Genomic DNA, 5,186 nt, shown 5'->3' with positions numbered 1-5,186 from the left:
CTTAGAGCAGAGAACACCCTGAGGCCATCTCCCTCATGAAGCTACTCTCTTTCAACTGCCAAGGGTTAGCTAGTCCTGAGAACAAACTAGCATTTCGGAGGCTTCTAAGTACTGAACTGGTAGATGTCATTTTCCTGGTACAGTTTCCAACAATGATCATCGTCATGACCTTCCTTTCTATAGCGAGTGCAATAAGGCCTTTCTTCTTCATCGTTCTTGGTTGATGTCATCCTTTTCTCCTTTGCCTTTCCTTTTAGTTTGGGTTTGCCATTTGGAGGTTTGAATGGTGGTTTCTTGAAATGATCATCTCTTTCATTTTTTCCCCATGTTCTCAAGATGAATGGCCTTTACACTGGACGAGTCAATAGTAGTTGGTTCAAACAATAATAATGAGTGTCTAATGTAACTATGTAATGATCCAATATACTTAGTTACTCCTTTAGGTGAGTCAAGTGCATTGCCCAAATTAAGTGCTTGTTTTCTAAACTCCTCTGTAAAGCTTTGAACGTCCTAACCTCTGCCTTGCCTTAAGTATTGCAAAATTAATATGCCTCAAATTGCGTGCACACTCCTCCCCTACGCACTGTGCAAAAAGGGTCAAATAATGTTTTGATAGGCGGACTTACCAATTAGTTGGTTTGGTGCAATGGAAGCAAACCAAAAATTAAAAGGAACTAGACTAGAGAAACATTATGAAAACTCCATTGATTAGAATACGTTGGTAACCCTATAATACATAAGGCCAAAATATATGGTTTGTTGGTATATCATGGAAGCCTTCTGGCTATATTTAATGATGACTTCTGCCAAAATTGAATAGGAGTATACAACACTTATGATTAAGAAATGTATAAGGTAATTGGAATTATCTAAAACGATTGCTCAAAATGCATGGAATCCCACTTTACTAAATTTTAGCTAGTAAATTGACGAACACTGAGTGAGGCAACAAAAAAACTACATGTGAACAATATAATTTAAATATAATTCTAATACGGTAATAATTTTGTACCTTCCATATGTAAGTGAGTTTAAGACTGCAATGAGATCTGCATCTAGCAAATTCAATTGATGTTTGATTTATGAATAACTCAAACATGACTCCTTGATAATTTGTAGCTATCATATATATTGGCTTAGCTTGTTCGCTTCACACCAACCTACAACACTTTAACACTAATGTATAATCAAGGCTGCTTTAACTTCGACAATGTACTATGTTCTTTATCTTCATTTGCACTAGTAACAATTTTTTTTTGTGAATTAGTTTCTCACTATAAATTTTAGCCATTAGAAATTTATAGAGACAATTTCTTTTTTGTCTCTTGGAGTTAAGATTAAAGACATATTGTCTTTATAGAGATCTTGTCTTTAATCCTAACTATTGAATCTCTAGAGACAATAAAAAATTATATTTAAAGACAATAAAATATCATACCATTGAAATAAATCAATATAAAAAAACTTTAATTAAAAAAACTATAATATTATTGATTAATTAAGGGAGGTGCACTTCCATTGAGCTATCACCCTTTAAATAATTATGTAAGGAGTTATGACAATCCTTTAAATAAAAACTAAAATCATGCAAACCCTATTGATCCATAGATTTTATGGCATATGGCCCCACACAAATGTAGTGCATTGGATACAAGTAAATTGGACCCAAGTTGTCACTATTAGTTTTTGTTCTAAAAGGGCTCACATCATTTACTTCAAAAACCTTAATGGCAAAATACATTTAGAACTTTGAAGGATGACCCCCAGTTTTGCTATAGGTATTGCTTCCTTTTAAAACTTTGGTTTCTAGACTTCCTTCAAATACACCTACCTCTACCATGCATGTATGGGTGAAACTCCATTGTAATCTCCTTGAGTATTTGTGAGAGCCAAAAGTCAAATATATTGACTAAGTAACCTATTGAGAAAATCCATTCTCTCACATGAAGAGTGATTTATCATGTTGAGATCTTGTTCTATTATCCACTACATGCATAGCTAGGTGGTTATCTAGATTTACAATGACTCAACAATCATGAAAAATTCCTTTTTTAGCTAAAATAAATACACAAAAGTCACAAAATATAAAAATGTCTACAACATGTCATTTATTTGATGATGATCTACAAATTGGACATATAGTTTAGTTTTTTTTAATGCATAATCAAGACAACCTCTCCATTATTAATTTATTTAGCAAAAATTTGTAGAGAGAAACAACACAGTAGACCACGAAAACTCTTCAAACAAATTGCAATATTATAGATAAATAAACATTTGAAAAAATTGACATCCAACCCAAATCCACAACAATGTATATATCACTCATAACAATTACAACAATATGAAAATATTGATTTGAGAGCACTTGACAATATGCAGCTTATTAAATGAGATACCGCCGTTTCTAAATGTCGCACTCAAATATTCTAGAAAACTAAAACATATTAAAACACTTATTTAAACACTTCACACTGAAAAATTATAACAGTGTGAGGTTTATACCAAATGATTCTAAATACAGGCCTTGTCACGGCACATATATTAATTTTTGAGCATCTTTTTCGTCTCTTTCGATGTAAACGTCTTTTATCAATTTTTCAATCCTTTCATTTATCGCTTCCTTCTCTGGATTTATTATCGTTCTCACTTGTTCAATGCATTCACTCACCAGTTCTTCTTGAAGTAAAACCTTTCGGTGCTTCATGATACGAACTATGTAGCAATCAATTACAAAGCGTTGATTCTTCTTATGAACACGCTGAGAGACTTTACTCTCTTCAACAACCTCTGGGAATGGAACCCGAATCCTCCTTTCTTTGGATCTAAATTTGTGGTTGAATTCAAAATTGTCGGCTACACTAAATGTTCTATTGTTGGGTTGTTTGAGAAGAATTTTATATTTTCCACATGCAAGTGAGTTTAAGACTGCAACTAGATCTTCATCTGGCAAATTCAATTGATGTTTGATGTCTGAATAACTCAACTTTGGAGAGTCATTAAACAACAGCAACACCGCTGCTTGATTAGTTGTAACTATCATTTCTGTTGGCGTGTTCGCTTCAAACCAACCTACAATTTCACACATGCCCAAAGGATATATCCAAGTAAGTTTCCGCTTTTCAGTTTGTGTAGAATAAAACTCTTGGAATACCTCTACACATTTGAGCAGCTCTGAAGGAAGATTGATTTCAGAAAATCTGGCGCTCGGCAAAATTCTACGAGACAACACTTTAAAACTGAAATCAATTTCGAGATGTATATTTGGGTTATTATCAAGGTATGCCTTAAACTTATTTTGGTCCTCCCTTGCTCGGCTTAAATCTTTTAGAATGGCCTCTAAATTTGATGTATATTCTTGACCATAGAGCTGTTTTAACTTCGACACTGTACTCCGTTCGATATCTTCATTTGCACTCGTGTCAAACAGAAGTCTAAGAGTTAGTTTCTTACTATAAATTTCAGCCACAAGAAATTTATTGCTCGCACACGCCAAAATTTTCACCACCTTTTCGAGATTACCCTCAATATCATCATGGCATAAATTTTTAGCCCCACCCTTCTGAAGGAGATTATGGCAATATGTAACCAGCAATTCTGGGCCGCTTCTGCTTCCTGCAGCTCCAATGTTGCAGGTTGACCAAAGTGCATTATGTAAAACCTCATCGAAACGCTCATTGTTCTGAAATACATTCTTTACGAATTCCGAGTATTTGTCTTGCAATTCAATAATTTTCTGAACAAATGCCAACTGTTCTTTCTGGCCACCTATATTACCTCTTTCATGTGAATCTTGGCTTATGGTTTTCTCTTGTTTTTTAACTAATGCTGCCCCTTCTCTAACTACATGTTCACCAAAGCTATTTACTATGAGTTCCAAAGCTTTAGGTATTTCACGGAACAGCCTGTACATCCTGGAAAGATCATCTATCTTCTCTTCCTTCAATAAGACATGGCAACCTGAACACTCTTTTTGCAGAACATTGATCGCATACTCAGTGGAAAGGAGTTCATCTTTTACTTTACTTATTAACCTTTTGAAATCATATTTGGAATTATAATCTGGGGATTGGGACACAGATAACGGGGCAATGACTTCCATCTCATGTTTCAAAGATTGCTCCACCTTCAGCATATAATCTGGACAAGAATACTCCACAGACCACGAAGCAGCCTTTTGAAAATAGTAAGCAGCAGCAGCTTTCAACAACTTTTTTTCATAATAAGTTTGTCCATTAAAGGATCTTGGGATCTCCAACATTTCATCATGTTCAATTTCCAGAAAGCAACGAGCAGCGTTCCTCAATAATGCGCAGTCAATTTGCTCTCCATCCCTCTCTTTATCAACAAGAACAATAACAGAATTCACCACATTGTCTCTTAATTTTTTGAAGATGAGTTCCTGGAAACTCCTCGCTGTAAAGCTGGTGAGATGAGCTTTATAACATACCTCGGACACATAGTTAGAGTTTCCATAATTAGAACAAGGATCCAAATAACTAAAAAAGTGTGACAGCCGTTTACCCATCACCTTGTAAATTTCCCAACGTCTCACAAGTTCTCTTAACAACAACAAATCATCCTGCTGTGTCCTTAAAGCCGGTAAAACAGTATCTGTGAGATACTCTTCAATGGATTTCTTGTATAAGTCAAACAACTCATATGCATAGTTATGAGGATGAGTTTGTCTGCACATGTTGCATATAGTTGAGTAAAGATTGATATACTCCTCTGGAGTAAACTCAGCACACCCCTCAACTCCTTCCAGGATGTTTCTCAACTTTATGATACCCTTGTATACAATAGACCGTCCTTCCTCGAGCGTTATAATATTGCCTTTGCTGCTGTTTTTGCTCTTCACCTCTGTATTGTTTTTGCTCTTACTCTTTGCCATCTTTCGCAGTGCTACGGCCTTGTCTTCGTTATTGTTCTTGCTCTTACACAGGCTTCACCTTTCCTTCAAAATATTCACAGGCTTCACCTTTTCAGAAGACCGCATCGATTAGGGTTTTGAATTTAGGACAAATGACTCAACGCCGTGTATATTTATATTAGTTTTAAAAGAGTGCATTCAAATTTTCATTGAGCCGACATTAGTTATTTACTTCTTCACGGTAATATTTCAAAATACGGAGGTATAAAATTGCATCTCTAACCAAAATGGCTCAGATGAGTAATACATAATT

At 35.1% G+C, this 5,186-nt stretch overlaps 1 pseudogene; it reads right to left on the bottom strand.

The window, feature by feature from the left end:
• Window positions 1-2,530: 2,530 nt before the first annotated feature.
• Window positions 2,531-4,894, bottom strand: LOC149189529 (cullin-1 pseudogene; annotated as a pseudogene).
• Between the last annotated feature and the right edge of the window lie 292 nt (window positions 4,895-5,186).

This window comes from Pinus tabuliformis, chromosome 3_1 (assembly GCF_031772625.1).
Source record: "Pinus tabuliformis cultivar Carrire ecotype Pingquan chromosome 3_1, CPIR1, whole genome shotgun sequence".
In the NCBI taxonomy this organism is placed as follows: domain Eukaryota; kingdom Viridiplantae; phylum Streptophyta; class Pinopsida; order Pinales; family Pinaceae; genus Pinus; species Pinus tabuliformis.
This window is presented reverse-complemented; position numbering and strand designations above follow the sequence as displayed.